The 8,387-nt window shown below is 37.1% G+C and overlaps 1 pseudogene; it reads right to left on the bottom strand.

Annotated features, from left to right (window-relative positions):
• Window positions 1-3,816: 3,816 nt before the first annotated feature.
• On the bottom strand, window positions 3,817-4,394 carry LOC126068990 (transforming protein RhoA-like; annotated as a pseudogene).
• Between the last annotated feature and the right edge of the window lie 3,993 nt (window positions 4,395-8,387).

Raw genomic sequence — 8,387 nt, 5'->3', positions numbered from 1 at the left:
ATTTTCTCATGTATCTGTTAGCTTCCAGAATATCTTCTTTAGTGAAGTGCGTGTTCATCTCCTTTGCCCACTTCTTGATTGGGTTGTTTGTCTTTTTGTGGTTGAGTTTTGACAGAATCATATACATTTTAGAGATCAGGCGCTGGTCGGAGATGTCATAGCTGAAAATTCTTTCCCAATCTGTAGGTGGTCTTTTTACTCTTTTGGTGAAGTCTTTAGATGAGCTTAGGTATTTGATTTTTAGGAGCTCCCAGTTATCTGGTTTCTGTTCGTCATTTTTGGTAGTGTTTTGTATTCTGTTTATGCCTTGTATTAGGGCTCCTAACGTTGTCCCTATTTTTTCTTCCATGATCTTTATCATTTTAGATTTAGGTCTTTGGTCCATTTTGATTTAGTTTTTGTGCATGGAGTGAGGTATGGGTGTTGCTTCATTTTTTCGCAGATGGATATCCAGTTATGCCAGTACCACTTGTTAATGTGTCTTTTCCCCATTTAACTGGCTTTGGGCCTTTGTCAAATATCAGCTGCTCATATGTGGATGGATTTATGTGTAGATTCTCAATTCTGTTCCATTGGTCTATGTATCTGTTGTTGTACCAGTACTAGGCTGTTTTGACTACTGTGGCGGTATAATAGGTTCTAAAATCAGGTAGTGTTGAGGCCTCCCAGTTTGTTCTTCTAGGCTACATATACTTTAAATAAAAATTTTTAACTTACAAATTTTTCAGTATAGAGATGTCAATTTGGAAATATTTCCTTTTTTATCTTTTTAAGAAGAAACAAACACAAAGCTATAATTCAGCCTATTAATAGAATATTGAAAAGGTTCTAAGTAAAAGGTCAGTGAAGAATTATTCCCAATATGATCTTGAATTTCAGTAATTCAGATGTCTTTTAATGTTCAGAAGAGGTGGTTTTTTATATCCTTTTGAATGGACATTTGCCATCAAATGTGTCATAGCATAGCATTCATCTGTACTCCGTGTCCTGAAGCAAAAATATGTATTCAAAGTAGTCTTCCTTTCTTGACATTAAAGAGCCTGCTTGTTTTTTTGTTTTACCTATTTTGACTTCTTTTTTTTAATTGTGCTTCCGTGAAAGTTTTCCAAGCAAATTAGTTTCTCATTAAACAATTAATACCCATATTGTTTTGTGATATTGGTTGCCAACCCCATGATGTGTCAACATTCTCCCCTTCTCGACCTCAGGTTTCCCATTTCCATTTGTCCAGTTGTTATGTCCCTTCCTGTTTTCTGGTATTTGCTTTTGTGCTGGTGTCCTCATTTAGTCTCGCATATGTGGTTGATGTACTTGTGTTATTGTTTGTTTTGTAGGCCTGTCTCATCTTTGACTGAAGGGTGAGCCTAAGGAGTGACTTCAGTACTAAGTTAAAAGGGTGTCCTGGGGCCATACTCTTGGGGTTTCTCCAGCCTGTCAGAATAGTAAGTCTGATCTTTTTTTGTGAGTTTGACTTTCCTACATTTTTCTCCCACTCCGTTTGGAACCCTCTATTGTGATACCTGTCAGAGCAGTCAATGGTGGTAGCCGGGCACCATCTAGTTGTTTTGGACTCATTCTGGTGGAGGCTGTGGTAGTTTTGACCCATTAGTCCTTTGGACTAATCTTTCCCTGTGTCTTTGGTTTTCTTCGTTCTCCTTTGCTCCAGACAGGTGGCACCAGTAGATGTATCTTAAATGGCCATTCACAAGCTTTTAAGCCCCCAGATGCTACTCAACCAAAGTGGGATGTAGAACATTTTCTTTATAAACTATGTTATGCTAATTGAGCTAGATGTCCTCTGAGGCCATGGTCCCTAGCCCTCAGCCTAGTGACTTGGTCCCTCGGGGAGTTTGGATGTGTCTGTGAAGCTTCTATGAATTTGTCTTGGTCAAGTTGTGCTGACTTCCCCCGTATCGTGTACTACATTATCCTTCATAAAACTTCCCACTTATCTCTTGTCTAGTTAGTGATTTTCCTCCTCACACTTTCTATCCCTCATAAACACCAAAGATTGTTTTTGTCTGTGTGTAAACCTTTATATGAGTTTTTATAATAGTGGTCTAATACATTATTTGTCCTTTGGTGATTGACTTATTTCACACTCAGCATAATGCCTTCCAGATTCATCCATGTTATGTTTTGCATGTTCATTATTGTTCTTTATCATTGCATAGTATTCCATTGTGTATATGTACCATAGTTGGTTATCCATTCATCTGTCGATGGACATTTAGGTTGTTTCCATCTTTTTGCCATTGTGAATAATGCTGCAGTGAACATGGGTGTGCATATGTCTATTTGTGTGACAGCTCTTACTTCTCTAGGATGTATTCCTAGCAGTGGGATTGCTGGATCATATGGTATTTCTATTTCTAGCTTTTTAAGGAAGTGCCATATTGTTTTGCAAAATGGTTGCACCATTTTTCATTCCCATCAGCAGTGCATAAGAGTTCTAAACTTTCTGCAGCTTCTCTAACATTTACTACTTTTTTTTTTTTTTTGTACCTGTAATGGCTGGGTAAGATGCTATCTCATTGTAGTTTTGTTTTGCATTTACCTGATAGCTGGTGATTGTAAGCATTTCCTCATGTGCTTGTTAGCTGCCTGAATATCCTCTTTGGTGAAGTGTCTGTTCATACCCTTTGCCCATTTTTTATTTGGAGGATTCATCTTTTTGTTGTTGAGCTGTTGGATTTTCCTGTAGATTTTAGACATTAGACTTTTGTCAGATATGTCAGAGCCTGAAATTTTTTCCTAGTCTTTACATTCTCTTTTTACTCTTTTGTTTAAGTCTTTTGATGATCATAAGTATTTAATTTTTAGGACATCCCAGTTATCTAGCTTACGCTGGTTTTGTGTATTATTAGCTATGGTTTGTATCCTTTTTATGCTGTATGTTAGAGCCCCTAGCATTGACCCTATTTTTTCTTCCATGATATTTATAATTTTGGAGTTTATGTTTAGGTCGTTGATCCATTTTAAATTAGTTTTTGTGTATGGTGTGAGGTATGGGTCCTGTTTCATTTTTACAGATGGACATCCAATTTTGCCAGCACAATTTCTTTAAAAGACTGTCTTTTCCCTGTTTAATGGACTTTAGATCTTTGTCAAAGATCAGGTGACTATAAGTGTGGATTTATATCTGGGTTTTATATTCTGTTCCATTGGTCAATGTGTCTGTTGTTTTACCAGTACCAAGCTTTTTTTTTTTTGTGGGGGGGGTAGATGTATTTATTTTTGGTAACATACATTAAGTGGCACTAATTACATGGTAACTATAAGGTAACTAACATGAAACCACAGAATTGTAACTTTGGCACAGCTGCGTGGACTTGGGACTTTCTGGCTGAGGACATTTTCAAAAAACTGGATGCCCACTTCAGAGCTATGCCAACGAAACCCATTTAGGAGGAATGTTCTGAAGTGGAGACTCACCAGAGTATCTTGCAGCTGACAGATAATAGGCAGGATGTGTTAGTTATAAAGTAGTTACAGCCTAATTCACAAAAGTTACCAACTTTTTCTCTTTCTAGAAAGAAGCAAGAAGCTAAGAAATTCCTTGAACTAGTGCCTGGTGTGTCAGGTGGGAGTGCAAAGGAGGGCTGTTACAGCAGTGTCAGAGGGACCCTGGTGGGCCAGAGAGGCTGGACATGATTAATAATGATGGTTGGCTTCTAAATACTGGTAGCAAGATGACTTCTGATTTATAATCTTAGGTAAATTATAGATAAATGAAGAAGGCCAGTAATCATACACTAAGATTAATAAAGAGCACTTCAAAATTATTTGCATGAAGGCTGTGCTTGCAGTGAGGTTTCACAAGATGTTGCACCCAGATTTTTTCTTCCCACGTCTGGCTTGCAGAGCTGTTCTCATGGCCATTTCAAAAACCACCCTCACTCCATCTTTGGTCTTTGCTGAACACTCCATGTACCCAAAAGCGCCAATCCTGTTTGCCATATCTCTGCCTTCTTCAGATTTTACCAGCTCCTGCTTCATCTTGGCTTGTTCCACCTGTGTGCTCATCATTCTGAAGATCCTTCTTGTTCCCAACCAAGATGATGGGCACATTGGGATAGAAATGCTTGATTTCTGGGGTCTATTTTTCTGGGATGTTTTCTAAACTATTGGGGTGTCGATGGAGAAAAGCATCAGCATAACATCAGTGTCCGGATAGGAGAGGGTCCTCAGACGATCATAGTCTTCCTGCCCGGCTGTGTCCCACGAAGCCAACTCTACCTGGTTTCCATCCACTTCAATATCTGCCACATAGTTCTCAAACACTGTGGGTACATACACCTTGGGGAACTGATCCTTGCTGAAGACTATGAGCAAGCAGGTCTTCCATAGGCTTCATCACCAACAATCACCAGTTTCTTCTTGATGGCAGCCATCATTTACAAATGTGCTGCGAGATGCCCAGCCTGTGTGGCAGAAGTTCTATGAAGAACCTTGAACTTCTCAGATGAAAGGCACTTTGGCGGCGACTCTGAGTCCAGCGTCTTTGTGACGAGGATGCCACCCCACAAGCCCCAAGCTCCGAGGTGCTGGCTGGTTGCTGAGGAAGTGGTGGCTGACTAATGAGAGAACAGAGAAAGGATGGCAGGCGGTGGGCGGGAAGCTCCTGCCAAGCTGTTTTGCCAACTGTGGTTGTATAGTAGGTTCTGAGTCAAGTAGTGCGAGGCCTCCTACTTTGTTCTTTTTCTTCAATAATGCTTTACTTCTCAGAGGCCTCTTTTCTTTCCACATAAAGTTGATGATTAGTTTTTACATCTTGTTAAAGAATGCTGTTGGTATTTGGATCAGGAATGCATTGTATTTGTAGACTGCTTTGTTTTTTTTTTTTTTTTTTTGGGTAGAATTGACATTTTTACAATGTTGAGCCTACCTATCCATGAGCATGGTATGTTTTTTCATTTACGTAGATCTCTTTTTTTATCTTGCAGTATTGTTTTATGGTTTTCTTTGTATAGGTCTTTTACATCCCTGGTTTGATTAATTCCTAAGTATTTTATTTTTTTAAGAGCTATTATAAATGGTATTGCTTGCCTGGTATCCTTTTTGTCATTCTCTTTATTCGTGTAAAGGAATCCAACTGATTTTTGTATATTTGTCTTGTATCCTGCTGCTCTGCTGAATCTTTAATTAGTTCCATTAGTTTTCTTGTGGAGTCTTTAGGGTTATCTGTGTATAGTAGCATGTCCTCTGGGAACAGAAATAATTTTACTTCGTCTTTACTAATTTGTATGCCCTTTATTTCTTTTTCTTTACTTATTGTTCTAGCTAGGACTTCCAGCACAATGTTAAACAGGAATAGTGATAGAAGGCATCATTGACTTTTTCCGGTTCTCAGGAGGAATGTTTTCAGCTTCTTTCTGTTGAGAATGATGTTGGCTGTTGGTTTTGTATAGATGTCCTTTATTATGTTGAGAAATTTCCCTTCTATTCCGATCTTATTGAGAGTTTTAATCAGGAATGGATGTTGGACTTTATCCAGTGCCTTTTCTTCTTCAATTGATAAGATCCTGTGGTTCTTTTGTTTTATTTCTGTGGTAGATTACGTTGATTGATTTTATAATGTTGAGCCACCCTGGCATATCTAGTATGAATCCCACTTAGTTGTGGTGCTTTATTTTTTTGAAACAATGCTGAATTCCATTGGCTAGAATTTTGTTGAGAATTTTTGCATCTATATGTATTTTTTTCTTTATATTTATGACAGATATTGATCTATGATTTTCTTTTTTTGTGGGTTGTTTTCTTGGTTTTGACATCAAGGTTATGCTGGCTTCGTAGAATGAATTAGGAAGTATCCTTTCCTTTTCTATGTTCTGAAATAGTTTGAACAGTACTGGTGTGACCTCTTCTCTGAATGTTTGCTAGAATTCTCCAGTGACGCCACCTGGGCCGGGACTTTTTTCTGTTGAGAATGTTTTTATTACCTCTTCAATCTCTTCCCTTGTTATGGGTCTGTTCAGATTTTCTACCTCAGTTTGTATTAGGTTATATAGATAATATGTTTTAGGAATTTGTTGATTTCTTCTACATTTTTAAATTTGTTGGAGTACAGTTTGTCATAGTACTCTGTTATCTTTTTTTTATTTTAGTTGGGTCTGTAGTAATGTCCCTCATTTCATTTCTTATTTTGGTTATTTGTTTCCTGTCCTGTTTTTCTTATGTCAGCTTGGCTGGTGGTTTGTTGATTTTGTTGATCCTTTCAAAGAACTAACTTTTGGTTTTGTTGAGTCTTTCACTGTTTTTCTTTCTCTATTTCTAATTTATTCCTGCTCTGATGTTTATTATTTCTCTTCCACTGGTGGCTGTGGACTTCTTTTCCTGTTCTCTTTCTATTTGTTCAAGGTGCGAAGGTAACATTTTGATTTTATCCATTTCTTCTTTTTTGATGTATGCATCTTGGGCTATAAATTGACCTCTTAGCAGTACCTTTGCTGTGTCCAAAGGTTTTGGTATGATGTGTTTTCATTCTCATTTGATTCCAGGAATTTTTTAATTCCATCTTTGATTTCTTCTATTACCCAGTTATTTCTAAGCAAGATGCTATTTAGTTTCCATGTTTTAAATTTTTTTTTTCTTGTTCTTCCTGTGTTTAATTTCTACTTTTATGGTGTTGTGACCAGAGAAGATGCCTTGTATTATCTCAGTGTTTTGGATTTTGTTGAGGGTTGCTTTGTGACCTAAGATGTGGTCTATTCTAGAGAACATTGTATGTTCATTGGAAAGGAATGAATACTTTGCTGTTGTTGGGTGGAGTGTTCTATATCTGTCTGTGAGGTCGAGTTAGTTGATTGTGACCTTTAGATCTTCTGTATCTTTGTTGAGTTTCTTTCTAGATGCTCTGTCCTGTGCCAACAGTGGTGTGTTGAAGCTTTCTACTATTGTTGTGGAAATCTCTGTTTCTGTTTTCTGTGGTGTTAAAGTTTGTTTTATATATTTTAGAGCCCTGTCATTGGGTGTGTAGATATTTATTATGGTGATTTCCTCATGATAGATTGTCCCTATAATCATTGTATAATATCCTTCCTTTTATGGTGAATTTTGCCTTAAAGTCTATTTTATCTGAGATTAGTTTTGCTACTCCTGATCTTTATTGGTTGCTGTTTGCTTGATTTTTTTTTAATCCTTTAGTTTTTTTCAATATATTTGTGTCTTTGTTTCTAAGGTGTGTCTCTTGTAGACAGCATATTGATAAGTCATTTTTTTTTAATCCATTTTGTTGGTCTCTTTATGGGTGCATTTAAGCTATTTACGTTCAGTGTGATTACTGATAAAACCAAAACCAAACATTGCTGTTGAGTCAATTTCGACTCGTAGCAGCCCCATAGGACAGAGTAGAACTGCCCCATATAATTTTCAGGGAGCGCCTCGTGGATTCAAACTGCCAACCTTTTGGTTAGCAGCCATAGCTTTAACCACTACTCCACGAGGCTATTGTGATTGTTGATAGGTATGAGTTTATTGCTGCAATTTTATAGTTTTTTTATTTTTGTGGTGCTGACATTTTCTTCATTCCTCTTACGCTGCTGTGCTGAGTTCCTTTTGTTTGTGGTATTTCTTTTTATTTATTTTGTATTCGTTGAATTTGCTTTTACTGAGACTTTGTTTTTTCTTTATATTTATTTTGACCACTAGGTTTCCTAACTTCCTTTTTGTTTACCTTGAAATTTACCCTTGTTTTCCTAAGTTTGAACCAGTTTTTTATTATTTGATATCGCCATGAATTCCTCCCTATTGAAAATTTTATACCTACACCATTTATTCCCCCATTTCTTGTTTGATGTTGTCATTTACTGATTGATGTCTGTGGTTCCCTGTTGTAAATCTTTTAGTTTTGTTTTATCCTTGAGAGTTAATTTTCTAAGTTGGCGTCTGGCTGATGTTTTTCTGTGTCCTTAATTCAGGTTGTTGTCTGATGTTTGTTCTCTAACTGAAGAACTCCCTCTAATATTTCTTGTAAGTTCGGTTTGGTTTTTACATATTCTCTTAATTTCTGTTTATCTGGAAATATCCTAATTTTGGCATCACATTTTAGTGAGAGTTCTACAGAATATATTATTCTTGATTGGTGATTTTTTTCTTTCCAAAGGTTTTATGTATGTCACCCCAATGCCTTCTTGCCTGCATAGTTTCTGCCGAGTAATCAAAGCTCAGTATTATTATTCCCCCTTTGTATGTGACTTTTATTTTCCTCATGCTGCTCTCAGGATTATTTCCTTGTTTTGGTTTTATCGAGGGTGATTATGATATGTCTTGGTGGTCCTCTTTTTGGGGGTTTATCCTATATGGTGTTCGTTGAGCTTCTTGGATGGTCAGCTTTTCATCTTTTATGATATAGGGAGGTTTTCTGTCAGGGTACCTTCAGTGATCCT

Source organism: Elephas maximus, chromosome 2, assembly GCF_024166365.1.
Source record: "Elephas maximus indicus isolate mEleMax1 chromosome 2, mEleMax1 primary haplotype, whole genome shotgun sequence".
Lineage (NCBI taxonomy): Eukaryota > Metazoa > Chordata > Mammalia > Proboscidea > Elephantidae > Elephas > Elephas maximus.
Note: the sequence above shows the minus strand (reverse complement) of the source record. Positions and strands in the feature narration are given on the sequence as shown.